The sequence below is a fragment of the Scyliorhinus canicula genome, chromosome 2 (genome assembly GCF_902713615.1).
Source record: "Scyliorhinus canicula chromosome 2, sScyCan1.1, whole genome shotgun sequence".
NCBI lineage: Eukaryota > Metazoa > Chordata > Chondrichthyes > Carcharhiniformes > Scyliorhinidae > Scyliorhinus > Scyliorhinus canicula.
Window position 1 is genome coordinate 66,070,357 of NC_052147.1, and position 20,362 is coordinate 66,090,718.

Sequence of the window (20,362 nt, forward strand, 5' to 3'; positions counted from 1 at the left end):
GATCATCTGATTATTCTTGCATTTCTGTTTGTAGTGTGTGGATTACTTCAGAATATTTTTTACATGACAATAGTGACCAGCCGTCAGGAAAGTACATAGAACCATAGAACTCCTACAGTGCAGAAGGAGACCATTCAGCCCATTGGATCTGCACTGACCCTCTGAAAGAGCACCCTACCTTGGCCCACTCCTTCGCCCTATCCCTGCAACCCCATAACCCCAGCTAACCTGCACATCTTTGGACTGTGGTAGGAAACAGGAGCATCCGGAGGAAACCCACGCAGAGATGGGGAAAAACATGCAAACTCCACACAGACAGTCACACAAGGCCAGAATTGAACCCGGGTGCCTCGCACTGTGCCACGGTGCCATCTCATATGGTCATTGTGTAGAACCAAACATGAGTATTGCTGATAAAGGAGACATTTTTTTGTTGAATCTTTCTGTCTTGCAGTCATCAGGACATTTTGCAATAATACAAATTTAAGGGGGACAACAAATCAATACTATATGGGGGAGAGAATACTGATTGGTTACGAAGTCTCCACTTAAAACAATGAAAAGTATCCAAAAGTATTAAAATGAAGGGAATGGTGTTAAATGGAAACAGTGAAAGATGCTCTCACTCAAAGTGTTGGAAGTGTTTAGCAATGGTGCCAACTACTTGGGAGATAGGTTCACCACAGGACCAAATTATAACAGTTTAGGCTATCTCCAGTAGTGAAATATCTTTTTAATCTTTCTCACAGGAAATATTCCAAAGTAAAGATCCACAAGGGATGACTATTGAGATTGATATAGATTTCTTCTGAAAAGGGTTTGAATTTCTGACTCTTAGACTGCACTGGTGGATATGTTCTCTCCTATCTCACAGGCATTCAAAGTAAAAATAAGATTATGGCTGGGATTCTCTGATCCCGCGCCAGATCGGAGAATTGGTGGGGGGGCACGTGAATCCCGCCACGCCGCTCCGTGCGGTGCCGCTGATTCTCCGGGCACCATTGAAAGCGGCTCCCCCGGTGATTCTGTGCGCTCCACGGGCCGAGTGCCAGCCGAGTTCTGCCGAATCCCGCCGGCGTTGTTTACGTATGGTCCGACCCGGCGGGACCTCGCCGTTCTGGATGTGGGAGCCTTCCTGGTGGGGGGGTGGGGGAGCTGACTCCAGGGGGGGCCTCCACGATGACCAGGCCCACGATCGGGGGCAACCGATCGGCGGGCGGACTCATTCCGGGGGGGCTCCGCCATATTGCCCGGGGGCCGGCGCAGAGACGGCCGTGGCGCATGCGCGGACCCACGCCTGCCGTGGCGGGCCGGCTTCCGGTGCCAGAGCAGCGCACAGCACTAGCTCCTGAGGAAGGGGTGAATGTCTGGGCCTGGAGGCCCATTGACGGCGGCGCTGCTCGCACCGGTTTTGACGCCGGCGTCAACACTTGGCCGGGATTTCAGAGAATCCTGGCCCATGTACTTAACTTTCATTCTCTTCCAACAGGCTTGGATTCAAAAGGTTGAGCAGTTGTTGTTTTAACTTTAGTTATCACCATAGAATATTAGGCATCCTAAGGAAACATTAATTTAATCAGGGGCTAAATTAATGTAATAGAAAACGGCACATATAATTTTGCTATTGAAGAAATGTGAGAGATGGAAACTCAGGATTCAGAGGCCAATTAGACTAATGTTGTCAAAACGAATGATTGAACATCTTGAACATTTTCAGCTGACCAGAGAGAGGCAGCACTGATTTGTAAATGGAAGGTCATGCTGAAGAACCTGAAGAAGTGGCTAAAATAATGGACAAGAAAATGTCTCTGGATGTTAGTTACATGGAATTCCTGAGATATTTATCAAAGTCCCTTGTAGAGACTGTTATTTCAAGTTGAAGTTCATGGGATTGAAAACAAATATCGACCCAGGCCTCAATTTTCACAGTCATGGAAACTCCAGGGGCCTGATTCAACGACCGTGTTGCGCCCAGCAGGGATCTGAGCGCACTGGGTGAATAGTGAGAGAAGGCAAAATTAACATGCCCGAATCCTTTTGCAATTCACCCGCCCCGCTCCTGATGTGAGTTCCGGATCACGCCCAAAAATAGTGAGAATGTCTGTAACACTCCTATGCATTCACTTCAAACTCAGTAGTGAAGTCGAATGCAGCGGCCTCCTGGGAATTACTCGACTCCTCAGCGGGAAGTCACGCATGTGTTGTTTAGTAATCCTTTTCACAAACGGGAACCTGGTGCAATGGCTCCTGAGGAGAAGTGAGAAGGTGAGCCATTTACATTTTCCAGCGTGCAGCTCAAGGACACTCTTCAGGGGGATGGGCTTGTTCGGGGGTTGCTCCTGGGCCGGTGGGGTGTGGGACTTTGGGTCTGTGAAGCTTTCAAGCCATCTTTAAATATTGTGGAGACCCATAAGAGGGACAGCCATGCTTCTAGCCTGTCTGTCCTACCATGCTATTGCAGGACAGGACCCTGCTGCAGTTTTTATCCTGAAATTCAGTTTCATTCCCTTTAACTTCACGTCCTCTTTTTCACAACAGAAAGCATTTAAATGTTTTTGATGTGGCAAGGAACTGTCAATCATAGCAAGAGTGGTCATAAACATTGTCGTCAGCACCACAGCAGGGTACTTGGGATGCATCCAAGTGTGAAGGGAAATATAGATCAACAATCCATCAAGCAGCTGGCTCTGGCGTAACAGAACTGTCAATCACTGGCTAATGTAATGTAGTGCTGTGTGAAATTGAATGGAAGGTTTGCATTTCAAAGGCTATCAAGGGATTTGAAGGCCTTTGAAGTGTTCTTGTTTTTGAAGACGCCTCTGATACTTGTAACAGCTGCTGCTTTAAACACTTTTGTCTGAGGCAGCAGATGTTAGGGAAGGGTAACTGAAAATGCAGTGATCTTTCATTGTACTGCCTGGACTTTTCTTCAGGTTTCAGGCAAGGATGACTGATGGTCTCTGATGGGTTCTCTGTTGGGGGTCTCTGATTGGGGGGGGGGGATCTGATGGGATCACTGATTGGGGTCTCTGTTGGACAGGGTCTGATGGAGGGTTCTGATCGGGAGCTCTGACGGGGTGTCTGTTGGAGTGTCTGATTGAGGGGGGGTTGGTGCGGGCAGTCGGGTCACACTGTGCATGTGTGGGGGTGGGGGGGGTGACCTGTTATCCCTTATTCCCGAACAAAAGGAAATTTGGGAAATAACTACTCTATGGTGTGCAAGTAATTGTGTGGTTATGGGTGACATACATCAGCTCGAAGATTTGTTTACTACCGTTCCTTAGTCATTCCAGAATCATGCCTGGAAGTCAGATTACTCGAGACTTGTCGAGCCTGTGTCTTTTGTCCTGAGCCATGGTTCTCTCAACCATATTTATTTGTCCATTAGGACCATAACACTGGCTCCTGTGTCCTATTTGATGTTTGTGAGATGGCTGCTAACCTGCATCCCAAAATGAAAATCCAGGCGGCGGGATTCGCTGTTTCTGAAACTATGTGTTAACGCCGACACAGAATTTGTGGACTATCATAACAGCAAAACCAGCACCACACCTGGACCGAATCCGCTACTGTTAAGGGGCTAGCACCGGCACCACATGGAACATAATCAATTCCAATGTAAAACGATGCAGGATTCGCTGGGTCCGTGATTGACACTCGGGAGGCTGACAAGTTGCAGCCACACATACACATTACAATCCCGAAATTCACTTATTCCAGCCAACAAGATGACATTGGTTGTGCTGGAGCACACCCATGAAGCTTTTGAGTCAGCTAGGGCCAGAAGGCACCCAGGGGGTGGCCTGGGCAGGGTCAACAAATGACCTATGACCCTAAATTCACAGTGGGCTGTCAGCGGCGTGCACAGCTGCATGGTTGCTTTGCCGGCTGCGGCAATGGTGTTCCATGCCCGTTCACCCAGACCCCTCAGCCCACCACCTGGCCACATCGCTACTCCCCCGGCCCTAGGAGAAGCCCCCAGCCAGCGGCACAACTGTTGACAAACTATGGTGATATTAGATACTTTCCGTACCCCCTCTCTCCCTCAGCAGCCGATTTCCCGATTATTAAAAGCACAAGTGAACCGCGCCGTTGGGAACCTGGCTCATCGGAGACGGGAGCATCACGAAGGCCCCGGAGAATACCGGGTCAGGCCCACTAATGATATGCAAATGATGTCCAATATACGTACGTTCCGGGAGGCATTGATGCAGCTGGTGTGGTGCTGGAGCATTGTGACTTGACGTCAAATTGGCGCTTAACAGAATTTTGGCGTTGCAACCGATTCTCTGCCCAATCGTGTTTTGCAATTTCGGAGTTGGTAAACGGAGAATCCTGCCCAGGATCTTTGGTCTCACCCAAGAAGCATGCTTGTGCCTCCCCTTGGTGTGCAGTCTTAACCTCATGAGTCACTTTTGGGTCTTCTGTGTGTTTAGATGTTTTGGCCTTGCACAGTTCAGAAAAGTGTTGAATTCTGTTATACCGAAAGCATTGGGCTGAAATTGCAGGCCTGTGGGGCAGATTTGCTCTTCAGCACTGGCATGGTTGCTGTACTGGTATTGCTTCCCTTTGCCCTGGAGTGTCCCTATTTCTCTGCTGTTTAATTAACTGAACTGTGCAGTTTCTTTTGTAACACAGTTTCTCCCCTTAAAATGGACCTGTGCTTCACATGGTGTTCAGACTGTCTAACAATTTGGGTAACTTTCTCAATGGCTAGTCTTGATGCTCTGGGACTTTGAGTTGTGTTGTTGAATATTAGACCCTCTAATCCTCACCCCTCACACAACCTCCCCCCCTCCCTGCATACACACTCCCTATGCCCCATTCATGTCAGCAAATGCTTCTGACCCAACCCAATGGTCCCTCATACCCTCCATGCCAATCATACCACACATTCCCCATGGCCCCTTAAAGCCTCTCTGCCAATTTACTATCAACTCATTGCAACACATGAGGCGCAACCCACCCCATGGCTCCTTGTAGCTCTTATGACAACATAGGGACAACTCATGCCAATCCATGACTCCCCCAAACACCAATCTTTGCCCTTACAGCCTCCAGGCCAACTCACATAGTATCCTCCATGGAAAAACCTCCGGAGATGTGCAGAGATTGAAAGGTAAGGGGAAAGAATCATGTGAGAAAAGGTGAGGTAAACCAAAGGGAAACAATGAAGAGACTTTCAGGGAAATAAACTCTCAGCAGAGATTTATCCCAATGAGGAGAAAAACTCTTTGGGAAGCATGCATCATCTGTGGCTGAAACAGGGTAGTAATATGGGTAATGATAACCAAAGTGTAGCAGGAAGGGAGTATGTGCAGACTTAAGAGAGCAGCAGCATATAAGGCTAGAAATAGCAAAAATTGCAAAAATGTAGATGTAAAGGTTGTATGGCTGAATGCATGCAGCATTCATAACAAAATGGATGCGTTATTAGCACAGATGTAATGTCTAAGTATGATAGGCATTACAGGGATATGGGTGCAGGGTGACCAAGGCTGGGACCTGAACATTCACAAACATTTGACATTGTTACAATTTAGGAAGCTTGGAAAGAGCTCTGTTCTTTTTTTTTTAATTTAGCGTACCTAATTATTTTTTCCAATTAAGGGGCAATTTAGTGTGGCCAATCCACCTATCCTGCTCATCTTTTGGGTTGTGGGGGCGAAACCCATGCAGAAATGGGGAGAATGTGCAAACTCCATACAGACAGTGACCCAGGGCCGGGATTCGAACCCGGGTCCTCAGCGCCGTAGGCAACAATGCTAACCACTGTGCCACTGTGCTTCCCCCGGGTAGCTCTGTTAAGTAAAGATATTATAAGTTAACTAGTGAGAGATGACTTTAGCTTGCAACAGCAATATATAGAACCAATTTAGGGAAAGATAGGAAATAGGAAAGGGAAGGTGCCTTGTGAGAGTGGCTTATAGGTACCCTAACAATAGTTATACTGTCGGATAGAGACAAAATAAATTGGCCATGTAAGGAAGGTATCACAATTATCACGGGTGACTAATCTACATTTAGATTAGAATCAGATGGCAAAGGTAGCCTGGAAACTGATTTCATTGAGTATTTGGGACAATTTTCTAGAGCAGTCCAGTGTAGAACCAACCATGGAGCAGGTTATTCTCAATCTGGTAATGAGCAATGAGAGCAGGTTAATCAATAACCTCATGATAAAAGGGCCACAAGATGACAACAATCATAATCTGACACAACTTCAAATTTCCTTTGAAGGTAAGAAATGCGGGTCGAAGATTAGTATTTTAAACCTTTATGAAGGTAATTATAAGGGTGGGAAAACAGATCTAGCTAAAGTGAATCGGGAAACTAGGTTAAAAGGTAGGACAGTAGAGGTGCAGTGGCAAATGTTTAAGAAGATATTTAATAACCCTCAGCAAAGATTTATCCCAGTGCAAAAGTAAGATCTTTTTAAGAAGGATGCATCATCTGTGACTCAGTTAGAAAGGTAAGGATTTTATCAAAGTTAAAAAAGTACTGTCCAAATTTGCAAACATTAGTCGTCGGTTAGAAGACTGGTCAGATTTTAAGAACCAGCAATAAATGACAAAAAACACAAAAAAGAGGGAGAAAATTAAAGCTATTTAATAATATAAAAAACAGATAGCAAGAGTTTCACCAAGTATTTGCATAGAAGAGCAAGAAAAACTAAGAGAGTCTGGGAGTTGATAATATAAAATTATAAAAGGAGGTGCTGATCAGATATTTTGTGGCTGTCTTCACTGCAGGAAACTGAGGCCAGGACTTCCTGCTCTTGTTCGTGTCGGATGGGTTCGGCTACCAAAGTGGAAAATGTCATGAGAGGCCAAAGTCATGTTTCACAATGACTTAAACGCAGGAAGCAATTGTCCCCTTCCCCGTCAGGTAGTTGGCTGCATTTCCCAATGTTCATTGTATCAGGCCCATCCACCAAAATCATCTTGCCATGTCAAAAAAATCATCAACGGAGCTGAGTATAATAACTTTGTCCACAGCCAGATGAGTCTTTCGACTCATTAATGATCCATACAAGATGGCTGTATACTGCAAAAAGGAGACTTAAAACAGGGATAGAATCTTAGTAGGAGTAGTGGGTAGTGGACAATGAACTCTCATACATGCTGCAAGCGAAGGAAGATCTCATCCAATATGTATCATTGTCAGATCTCAAGGCCATGATGAACTAAAATAAAATACATTTCTGAATATCTATTACATGGTTCACAAAATTAAAAAAAACACTCTTTCATAAAAATCAATTCAAAACATTTTAATCCTCTCAAACATTTAATCTTTTATCAAAACGTACAAAGACTTGTATTAGAACATAGAACAGTACAGCACAGAACAGGCCCTTCGGCCCTCGATGTTGTGCCGAGCAATGATCACCCTACCTAAACCCACGTAACCCGTATACCCGTAACCCAACAATCCCCCCATTAACCTTACACTACGGGCAATTTAGCATGGCCAATCCACCTAACCCGCACATCTTTGGACTGTGGGAGGAAACCGGAGCACCCGGAGGAAACCCACGCACACACGGGGAGGACGTGCAGACTCCACACAGACAGTGACCCAGCCGGGAATCGAACCTGGGACCCTGGAGCTGTGAGGCATTGATGCTAACCACCATGCTACCGTGAGGCCCCATTATTCATTATTCATATTCATAATTATTCATAATTCTACATCAAAGACAGCCAATCCTTTAACAACCCCTTTAAACTGTCACTAAAACTGTGAACTTACAATTCCCTCCCTTTCAAATAGTATAGGCTTTGTGAAACAGCCAAGCATTAATATGCTATAATGGTAGCACTTAGGGTTATGTCAACAACCACAATTTGTTAAAACTCGCACAGACACAGACAGGCTTTTTTATTTTTAAAATGCAGGTCATTTAAATGACTTAATAGTTTGACAGCTCTACATACCTTATCTGGCATTTGGGAGTATTTATGAATACTCTAAGGATTCATATCTCCCACATTGTGGGATAAGACCCTTGCTCAATGAACACAGGGTCTGTTTGATATCAGCACTGAGTTAAAATGGCCATGCTTTGTTTGGGTTTCCCACAGTCTCACTTCCACCCCCATCCCTTGTGAAAATAGTTTCTGCTGGGGAAGACTATGCACCATTTTGGATGCTCCCTAAATATCCAGGTGTCTCAAAGGTAAAGGTAAAGGTAGTTCTACATCGGGGTGAAATCAGGAAATACTTCTTCCTTCAAAGGCTGGTAAAAGTTTGGAACTCTCTTCCAGAAACAGCCATTGATTCTGGATTGATTAATCACTTTAAACTAGAGATTGATACTAAGGTATTAATGTTATGCGGCAATGATGTGTATATGGGTTATGTTGAAGTTCAGCCTTTGAATGGTGCAATAGGCTCAATGGGATTGACTGATCCACTCCAGTTTGGTCTTATACTCGCTGGAGTTTAAAAGAATGAGAGGGGATCTGATCGAGGTGTATAAAATACTAAATGGGATTGATCAAGTAAACATAGACCAAATGTTCCCCCTTGTGGGGCAGCATAAAATGAGAGGTCACGGAAATAGGTTGAGAGGCGGCAGATTTAGAACTGAGCTGAGGAGGAACTACTTCTCGCAGAGGGTGATTAATTTGTGGGACTTGGTACCTTATAGTGCGGTGGAATCTGAGTCATTAAATGGTTTCAAGAAGGAGATAGACATATTTCTGATTTTAAAAACGGGGTAAAGGGATATGGGCAACAAGTGGGGAGGTGGATTTGAGACCAGGAAGAGATCAGTCATGAGTTGATTGAATGACGGAGCAGGCTCGAAGGGCTGAATTGTCTACTTCTGCTCCTAATTCCTACATTCCTATGTTCCTCTGCTTACTATGCTTCTATGTTGAAGGAAATGCTTTTCAGGACAAGATTGTACAATCAGGACATTTAAGAAACCTGTCTGACATCTTTAGTTAAATTCTCATTTGGCAAATTGCAAGCTTTGTATAAATCAACAATTTGAAGTGTCCTGCACTGACACTTTCAGGATTATAAATTCAACTAAATTACTTTCCTGCAATGCCAATGTGCAAAGCCCTTAATTATTATACTTACTGCACGGACCAAATTCATTGCAATCAACTCCTTCGACCATTTTCGGCCTGAGTTAATTGTCCAAAATAGCAGCAGGCTTGCAAGAGTAGAAACAATATGATTTCTTATTTTTAAGTAGGGTGAAGATTGAACGGATTACGAGAAAGCAATACTCGAGCTGACTAGCTACTCTCCTGTATCTGTGAATTAGTTTGCAGCCAGCCGCATTTCCTTGGACAGGAGAGCACTTCATTCTGCAGCAATGCTTATAGTGACAGCTGCTCTGCAGAAAAATAGGCCAAGAGCCATCTTCAAGTACCACATTGCATACTGATTTATTTTGTCTTAATCACTGATGAAAGGGTGACATGTGACAACTCACTTAATGCATGAAGAAAATCCATATGAAGTACTGTAATGTTTTTTATATATTATTTATTTTAATGAATTGTGTGCTTTTACTTGAGAAAATGAGCAATAAGATAGTTTCATTCAGTAAAATGGGTTCATGGGTGTGATTATATAGAATACACAGCATTGAAACAAGTCATTCAACCCCAGGCAGACATGGGACATCATATGCTTTTTGTAGCTATGGACCTGGGTAGCAATGAATACATTCCAATTACAAATTCGAATCCAAATGCATATGAATCATAGCTCTAGATTAAAGTTCGAACATGATCATTTCCATACTTACCAGCCAATGTCCCATGGCATTGCAGATAAAATCAAGCATCATCTTCAGGCAAAATGAGGTTAGTGATCCGGGGATAATTGGACCGCAGCTGATACACATATTCAAGTCTTGGATTCAATCCTTTACAGTACCATTTCAATTCTATCGCCCACTTCTATTATAAAAACTATGAATGGATTTTAAGGCACCCACTCTGAGTCAAGTTTAGAAGCAGTAGGGGGGATGGCATTGCACAGGCTAGAGGATAGCCGGTGGACCCCACCACCTTTGAACCTTTTCCCCATTAAGCCCAAGGTGGGAATGCCCACTTAAGGGCCTCATCTTGCCGCCGTTGGAATTCAACCAGAGGCAAGCAGGACAGCTGCCACGAAGGAAGCCTGTTTGACAGTGGGCTCCCAGGGGGAAGAGCGTGTTGGGGTGTTCTATGTTTCAGTTACAGGGACCTGTCATCGGGGGCGGGGGGCTGTTGAGCGATAAGCTTTGCTCTTTCTTTTGAACCCCACCCCGCACAGCGGACACCTTTCCCAGTGACCTCCATCCCACCTTTGTCCGCATGTATTCTGAGTCCCTCGTTAGCCCAGGGCCTCTGCTGGGCGTATTGTTGTTAGCTGCTCCCGCTCCCCTGATAACCTTGCTGGGGGGGGGGGGGGGGGGGAGGTCGGGTGCGAGGGCTATGGTTTTGATCCCAGAGAAGCCTGGCTGCCATTTAATATGGTAGGCTTTCCCAAGTGAGGCGGCGAGGGGCTCTTGCCGACTCTCCAGCTGGTGGCAAGACCCTCACCTGAAATAAATTTTGCTCTGCTTGTGTGAAGTTGCTATATCTGGTGATGGCACGATAGCGACTTCACTGGGGCAGAGTGTAATTACACTGACAACAGGCAAAATCAGTTCTAAATGCCATTTTAGGAATTTCTCATGGGAGAATTTGAATGGAACAGCGTGCAGATGCAAGATTTTTAATGTATTAGATAAAATTCCAAAAGTAGTTGTGCTCTTAAATGCAGGCAGTGTATTTTCTCAATTACAATGAATTCCTTCAGTTATTCATTAAGTTAGGCACGTTTGCTCAATTAAACATGCATAACAGTAACGGCTGTATCTATATTCATTAAGCCAGCAGCAAACTGGCATTATAAACTGCTCTCAAAAAATCACTGTGATCATATTTTTTAGGTATGCTTCATGCACTTAACTGTAATAGCAAATCAATGGGGAAAAATTAGTGTGATCATTTCATTTTCTAGAGTGTGGAATTGCATTTTTAAAAACGGAAGCTTTAATTTGATGTATATTTTTTTTAGCTAAATATCATAATGTTGGTATCGCTGAAATTCACATTATGGGCTGTAGAGGCCATTGTTGCTTTGCAGTTAATCTCTTGTGATTAAATTTAAATGATAAACTAGCTGGTTAAGCTTTTTACCAAAAATGTCTGGAGCCCATGTATATTAATTTGTCTTCATTTATTTCATGCTTTTTTTGAAAAAACTTAGCATTTATTCCATCTCGAAAATATTGGACTTTAGTGAGATCAGTGCTGAGAATCAACAGATCCTGAAGATTTTAAATTATTATTTAAGTGCATGGCAAATGTTCAAACATCTTGACATCCCAATATGCTACTTTCAAAGGTTTTCCCCGGTGGTATTATTAGTTTAAGGCTAACTTGTAGGGCGCCGAGGAAGCAGTACAACATCAGTACACACAATAATAATCTATAATTTTATTAGTATAAAAGATGATTCAAGGCATCATCTTTATCTTTGTGTCCTCTGTTATGTGTACTTTTTACCATGAACCGTACCAGCTGAGGTTATTCATGAAGGCCTTGCTCTCTCAACCTTGCCCCTCGCCTGAGGTGTGGTGATCCTCGGGTTAAATCACCACCAGTCAGCTCTCCCTCTCAAAGGGGAAAGCAGCCTATGGTCATCTGGGACTATGGTGACTTTACCTTTTACTTTTACAAAGAAGAAAATCCTGAATTAGAAAAGATCATTGAGACCTCAAACCCCCTCTATTAAGATAATTTTATCATGGACTTCCCTCATACCGTCCTTACTGATGCTCTACTTCAGGAAATGTTAATTAACTTCTCTGAAATAAAAGGAAATCAAGCAGTATTGTTAAATAATGATGTAACCTCAATTTCCACCTCAATGTATTCATTCAGATATGATTTAAAGCATTTTCTGAGACCTTAATCTATAATTATGCTATTCCTTGAAACAAAATGTTTTCTATTCGCTAATTTACTCCTATATTCACTGTCCTTTAATATATAACTTGTTTCAATGCACATTACTGACATTTCCATTATTTTCACCAATTTCACCATAAATCAACTGAGAATTATTTTCTTGAGCAATGTATTTACATGTATTATTGTGTTAGCTCTCGAATTTATCTCACTATGGATTTATAATATCAACATCAATGACTTATTTGGTGCACCCCCCCCCCCCGCCCCCCGATGCATCCCAGAACAACAACCCTTTCTGATCAACTGCTTTTACTCGATGATCAGTAAACCAAAATCCCATTTTTTTGATCTATGCCAATACAAATCATTCACTTTTTTAAAATTTAAAGTACCAAATTCATTTTATTTCCAATTAAAGGGCAATTTAGTGTGGCCAATCCACCTACCCTGCACATCTTTGGGTTTGTGGGAGTGAGACCCACACAGACAAGGGGAGACTGCGCAAACTCCACATGGACAGTGACCCGGAGCTGAGGTCGAATCCGGGTCTTTGGCGCCGTGAGGCACCAGTGCTAACCACTGCACCACCATGCCGTCAATATGAACCATTCGCGTTATCCATCTATTTGATGCTGATGGTTTGTTACCACTTGCACAAGACCTGTGAGGCAGAAGCAATTAGCCTCCCTGTGAGCCTTGTTGAGTGTGAGCTCCCCCACTGAGGGGCGGGAAGCCCATGGACATTCTAATAATCTGTAATGTAAAGGCCGGCCAGTTTTCGGTACTGACACTAGCTGGGGCCTGGAGAGTATTGTACATACTATAACTTCTTAATAAAACTAGTTTCTGTAATCCACTTGTCTCGGACTTGTTTGTGGCCCCAAAATAGCTATGCGAAAAAAGTGGAGCCACTGTCGACATCGCTGAATAACCACCTCCTCTGCACTACAAGACTAAGGTTGAAATTTATTTTTCCAAGATACTGTTATTTGGAAGATTGGAGGCGTTTGATGTGGGCATTGAGGATTGGACACGGTACACTGAATGCATGCGTTACCTTTTTCGGGTGAATGCTATCACTGGTGAATGCCGACAGACAATTCTTTTTACTGCTTGTGGGACCCACGCTTATGGGGTGATAAAAAGCCTGACCTATTCCGCAGCCCCAGACACCAAGATATTCGACCCTGGTTGCACAGCATTATAACCCCAGGCCACCAGTCGTTGAGCAGAGATACTAAGCGGGATTCTCCGGTCCATTAGCTGTGTTTTCTGGCGGAGTGGTGAGATTCTCCGTTTCCACAGCTGGCCAATGAAGTTTCCCATTGTAGCCACCTCGCGCCTTTGGGAAACCTGCGGTCGTGGGTGCGCTGCCAGCAGACCAGAGGGTCCCGCCGACAGAGAATTCTGCTGACTGTTTCAACGCAATGGAGAGGACCCCAGGAGAATCCTGTCACCGAGTTCATAAGATGGTTGAGAAAACTAGCCGAGTTTTGTGAGTATGACACCTCCCTCTCATCAGCAAAGGAAGCAGATGCATGGCGACTGGTCGAAGGCGATTGAGGGATCAGTGGCACCTCTGCGAGGATCGATGGACCGAGTGGAGAAGTGCCTCAATGCACAAGGGGTGGAGAAGGTGGTGTCCGAGTAGAGTGATCAAATTTTGTCTCTGGGGGCAGAGGTGGAGTAAGGTGCCAGAGGGTGTGGAATGAAGATTCGGTTTGGAGCGTTGCACACCGTGAAACTTTGGGTTATGTTCGACGTCCGGGAGTAGTACCTTGAGTCACCAGAAGAGGCCAATGACTTTATAAAGGACCATAAACTAGGGGAGAACCGGGATTTGGTGTGAGGTAGAGAAGCTAAATCCACAAAGGTTGCATGTTATAGCTGTTTTGTGTTGCCGGAGGTGTGAATTTGTTTTGGATATTGTAAGTTTGTACGGGAGTGTCACAGGTCACTCCCGCCTGCCGTTCAAAGTGTTTTTCTTCTTGGGCAGGAGGTGACCTGTGATTTTGCATATTTTGTTTTTCTTTCTTTTTTTAGGATGGGTAAAGGGTGTGTGTCGTGGGGCCCATTGGGTGGGGTTGTCGGCTGGGTGGGTATTCAGGTGAGTAAGGGACCGATTGCACAAGCTAAGGAGGGATTGGTGGGGTGAGGGGCAGAGGGGAGTGCAGGGTGTGCCTTCGAGCAGGAGTTGCCACGCTAACAAGTAATGCTGGTGAATGGAAGTAAGGCGGGAGGAGGTCACGAGAGATAGCCAGGTGGGGGGTGGGGGGGGCTGGTAGGTAGGGGTGGATGAAAGGGGTTTACGGCATAGAAGTATTGGAGGCTGTGTAGTCATGGGTAGGGAAGGGGACCATCTCGGATAGGCCCGATTCAGGGCGGTATTAAGTGAGATAGAACTGATGGGGGATGATGGCGGATGGTAGAGGGTAGTAGAGGGGTAAGCGTTGTGACATTGAAAGTCCGGCAGCTAAACGGGCGAGTTAAGAGGTTCTGGGTTTTTGCACAGCTGAGGAGTTTGAAAGCAGAGGTGATTTTTCTACAGGAGACACACCTCTGGGTGAGGGGTCAGGTGAGGAACGGATAGGTGGGACAAATATTTCACTTGGGGTTTGATTTGACGTCACGGGGTATGGCCATTTTGTTGAACGAAAGGACGGGGTTTGTGGGGGCCAGGAAAGTACAGGATCTGGGGGGAAGAAATGTGATAGTGAGTGGGGTGCTGGAGGGGACATCGGTGGTGCTAGTCAACCTACATGCACCTGACTGGGACGACACAGGATTTGTAAAGGGGTTAGTGGGAGCAATCCCGGATTTGGACACGCACCAGTTGATTAAGGGTGGAGATTTCAATTGTGTGATAGAGCCGAAGGTGGACAGGACGGCGAAGGAATTGCGAGAGTTTATGGAATGGATGGGAATAGTCGATGCATAGAGATTCCGGAACCCGGGGGGGGGGGGGGGGGGGGGGGGGGGTACTGCTTCTTCTCCCAGATATATAAGGTGTTCTCTAGGATTGATCTCTTTGTGGTGAGCTGAGCGGTGTTGAGGAGGGTACGGAGTATGCAGGAATTGTGATTTTGGACTATGTGCCACATTTGCTGGAGGTGAGGCTTAGCTCAGGGCAGGTGCAGAGGCCGGAGGAGGCCGCATTCTGATCTTTTGTGAAAAGGTGAGGCAGGCGATTGTGGATATCGTGGCGATTAATCAGAATGGGGAGGTGTCATTCTGGGAGGCGTTGAAAATAGTTTGAGACGCTATCTAAGCTAGTGGGGGTGGAGGTCAAGCTAGGTATCAGAAATGCCAGAGCTTCTGGAGGGGAAGGCTGCCGGTGTGGTGGCCTTTGCCTCTCTAATTGCCCGGTCTTAATGACCCACTTACATACACTTAGCGGGCCGGGCACTGTATTCCCCAGCCCTGCGTGATTCTCCGGTCCTCTGGGCTGGGAATCACATGGGCGGGATTTAGACAGGTCTTACCAAACGTGAGCCTGACGTGGGGGACCTTGCAAGGAAGTAACTCGCTAAGGGGGCTGCACACAAAGTCCATCTGAGGGCCCTCCTCCACCCCCCCCCCCCCCCCCCACAATGCATACCCTGCTTAACCCTCCCCTACCAGACCCCCACAAAGACCCCTTAAACTGGGAGACCCCCCAGGGACACCCTTAATAGTGTGATCCCCCGGGAACCCCTAGCTAGAGATAACCACCCCCCCTCCCAGGACCCCATTAATAGGCAGACCCCCCAGGAACCTCCTAACTCCCGCCACATGGATGCCCAAACTAAAATGAACTCCCAAAGAGACCCCCTAACTAGGGAGTCCCCTGACAGGGTTCCCCTAACTAAATAAACCCCCACAGAGACGGTCTAACTCAAGGGAGCTCTCTTAAATAGGGAGGCCCCTCACAGGCACCCCTAAATAGAAGGAGCCTGATACAGAAAATAGGCCCTTGTTTGGAAGCTAGAGGACAGTCCAGACAGGGGCAGTGAAAAAAAAATTCACTTTTGTAATACTTATCTGGAAGCACCACTTGTCCATTCCTGGAAAGAGAACCACTGTGACCTGGATTTAAACCCCTCAGATCCATTATCTGTAAGCCATTCATTCATTTCTGGTAGTGGGCTGTGATTGACAGCTTCCACAAAGCAGCTGTGAGCCTTACTCCATTCATATTCTTCATGGATAACTAAGATTCAGTGATGAAACCACAATGTTTACAAATAAGCACCACATCAAAGGGTGTTAAGTGGATTCCAATCATGCCCCTTCATGCTTGAGTGATGTTGAAATGCTGAGCTGGAAATTGAATGTACTTAACTCTCTTTGAGGTCTCACCAAACAGGAGCCTAATGTGGTGGACCTCGCGGTGGGCCAAGGGGGTAATTTGTACTTGTGGGAAGGGGAGGCACCCAGAAAATCCAGGGGTGGGAGATTGCTTTGCGATGCAGGGTGGGAGGGCGTGGAGGTGGGGGGGCTAATTTCTGGTGCCGGTGGGTGTCTGGTGGCTGGCCACGGGAATTTGCTATCGGGCTATCCGCTCAAAATGGCGGCCTAGAGAATCTCTCATATTCCTCACCATGCAGGCGGCACGGTAGCACAGTACCCCCCCCCCCCACCCCTCCCATTCTAACATTGGAAAGGAACATCCTGGTACAGCTGTACTGCAATGTTATCATCACTTGTAATCGTGGCAGTGAATTAACTAAGAATGGATGGGTAATTCTGCAATGGCAAAGCAATCTACTCTGCCAGTTCACTGCCAAGGTGAGAAAAGCAAAAATCCATCTCCTATGCTCACTTCAAGCACTTATTGGGAAAATGTTGGACGGACGAATTAAATTGGATTCATCTGAAAGTTGAAGACATTACTGTTTTCAGCTTGCCAGCAGAAAGACTTTTCCAGCTGTTTCAAACCGTTGTTGTGAAACAAGAACTGGGTTAAAACTATCCAAATGAGACTTTTCACCTAAAATAATGTTTGTTTTTTCAACCTTTGAATGTGAGCGTTCCTGGAAAGATCAACCTTTCTTGCCCATCCTAAATTACCCTTGAGAAGGAGAAGGTGAGCCGCATTCTTGGACCGTTGAAGTCTGTGTGGTGTAGGTACACCCACAGTGCTGTTAGCAAAGGAGTTCCAAGATTTTGACCCATCGGCTGTGAAGGAACAGTGATAAAGTGTGGCTCGCAGAGGACATTAAGTGGCAATGTTTCCATGCATCTGTTGCCCTTATTCTAGGTGGTAGAGGACACGGGTGTGGATGGTTTGGTGAGTTGCTGTAGTTTATCGTATAGATGGTACATATTGCAGAAAAATTACTGACAAGTAAAACTCCTGCTCAGAACAGAGGCTGAAATGTAAAACAACATAAATGGGATTGATAACAGCAACCAACAGGGAAACCAATCTTTCCAAAAAATAGCTCCAGAGTACTGGTCACAAAGAATGTTCATTTACATTTTTTTAAGATAATGTCCAGGTGCTTGAATCCTCCCCAGATTATTTTTTTATATTTTTAAATTTTTAATATTTTATTAAGGGGCAATTCAGCGTGGCCAATCCACCTACTCTGCACATTTTTGGGTTGTGGGGGCGAAACCCACGCAGGCACGGGGAGAATGTGCAAACTCCAAACGGACAGTGACCCAGAGCTGGGATCGAACCTGGGACCTCAGCGCCGTGAGGCAGCTGTGCTAACCACTAGGCCACCGTGCTGCCCTCCCAGATTATTGCTGGTAATATAATAACCTTATTTGGTTCCTACCATTGTTGTGAATTCTGAGCTGTGAATTCATAGAATCCCTGCAGTGTACGAGTAGGCCATTTGGCCCATCGTGTCTGCATCGACCCTCTGAAATACCACTCTACCTATGCCCGAAGGAAACCCGCATAGAGATGGGGAAAATGTAAACTCTACACAGTTCCTCCAAGGTCGGAATTCAACCCGGGTACCTGGCGTTGTGAGGCAGCAGTGCTCAGATAACTTCTCACATCAGGGGCTGTCAGTTGCTTCTGTAAGTGGTGCAAGACTTCTTCATGGAAGTTCATTTCGCCACCGCTATAATTATACAATAAAATGACCAGGGTTGTAACAATGGAACCCCCTTGTAACCCGAACTAGATATTTGTACCTCTTGCATGTGTCTTTTTTTTTCAATCTCTCCGAAGGCAGACTGTGCGAGCACATGTGGCGACTCGCGGCTTTTCACAGTAACTTCATTTGAAGCCTACTTGTGACAATAAACGATTTTCATTTCATTTCATTTCACTTGGTGGGACAAGATTTAATACGTTAAGCAGCTTTACATTTCTTTGAGGAATGTACAAAATAAATTCTGTTTTGTTCACATCTCTCCATCAATACAACTTGTCTTCACATAATGACATAAAACTAATGAATATACTCACTGTTTCAGTGAGTCATCTTGTTTGACTTGAAGCTAATTTCCAAACACCTCGTCTCCTTGTGTTTTATTCTTCCTAGAGCGTTATGCTGTCTAACTGACCCAGATTGCCGAAAGTTCTTAATTGGAATTCATCATTAAAACATTCAGAAGAGCTTGTCATCCTCATATCTCCATCAAGACACAACTCATTTTGACAAATTAAATAGTGCCATTTCCAGACACCGCACTGTTACACAGGCTGTAGATTTATTTGCATCGTGCCCCAAATTTGTTCTCATCCACTTCAGTAAAAGGGAAGAAAATGTCAACAGTAGGGTTTAGTGATTTTGAATATAATTTTAAATATTTACATAATCTTTAAATTGAAAATGCACGAACGTATCAAGACTATCAAACAACATTCAGGCTGTTCAGAGGTTATTAATATCTAGAAATAAAAACTGCAGTGGGTAAAAACATGGATTTTATTCAATTTATTGATGAAATTCAAATGCACCTTTCAGCGATATAAGCTTTTGGCTGGGAAAGGCACCATATACCAACAACACTGGGATGGTGGGACTGATGTATGAGGAGAGATTGAATCAGTTAGGATTGTATATGCTGGAGTTCAGGAGAATGAGGGAATCGCATAGATACCTATAAAATTCTAAGAGGACTGGACAGGGTGGATGCAAGAAGGATGTTCCCGCTGGTAGGTGTATCCAGAATCAGTGGTCACAGTCTGAGGATACGGGGTAGACCATTTAGGACTGAGCTGAGGAGACAGTTCTTCACCCAGAGAGTGGTCGGCCTGTGGAATTCGTTACCACTGGAAGGAGTTGAGGCAAAAACATTGTTTTGTTTTCAAGAAACAGATATAGCACTTAGGGCGAAGGGGATCAAAGGATACGGGGGAAAACGGGATTAGGCTACTGAGTTGGATGATCAGCCATGACCATAATGAAGAGCAGAGCAGGCTTGAAGGAACGAATAGCCACTTCCTGCTCCTATTTTCTATGTTTCTATGAATCACAACATTTAAAGAATAATAGTTGGCCAGGGGTATATTGCAGAACTATATAAGAGAATCAGAAAGCATGATGAAACTGCGAGAATGAAGTTTGAGCAGTTCATTAGCATTGTTTAAACATCATGATTGTGTTACAACCATTTCATGCTTCCTACTATGTTCTTTTATGTAATTTGTATGCATTTTGATTGTTTCTTTTTCTGTGCTACAGGCGGATGTTTACTGTTTTCTTCCTTTAAGCGGATAATTCCCCATTTTGATGGTGAAGGTAAGAGAGAGGAGGTGATTAAAAATAACTATAATCATGTGCTCCAACATGATGTGACAAAATTAAAACTTTACTCATTTTTTTTGGAGGAGAACTTTATTTATCATTGTGTATGTGTTGCAATGTAGCAGCAAAGTGAAAAATTAGGAGAGAGTAAATTATAAACCATATCAGGAGAGGACAATGCAATAAAATATTTTAAATCTGAATATAATTCGGAACTGTTAAAGATATGGGGCTGGATTCTCCACCCTGTGACACTCAAAGGGTGTTTCTCGATAGAACGAAGAATCGAGCGTCGGGGGTAAATCAGGATTGATGCTGGGCGCCGATCCAAACGCCATGCTCCGACGCCCACAGGCACTGGGATTGAGGTTCATGACCATGCGCCAATAGGAGGATGTAAATGAATGCAAATGGGTCTTAAAGACCATTTGGCATCCATTTAGTGGGCCCGACACCTTATTCTCTGGCCATCCATGACTTTCTGGTCCTCTGGGCCAGGATTCACGTTTGTACGGATCACTGCTGGTATTCGCCAGGGTGGCTTTGGCATGGGGGAACTTGCAGTGGACCAAGGGGGTAACTCATTAGGGGCTTTGTCACCAGAGTCCATCTGAGGGCCACCTTCCTAGCCCCACAATGCACTAGCTGCCCACCCCTCCTGCACCAGATACCCTCCCCAAGACCCCTTTAATA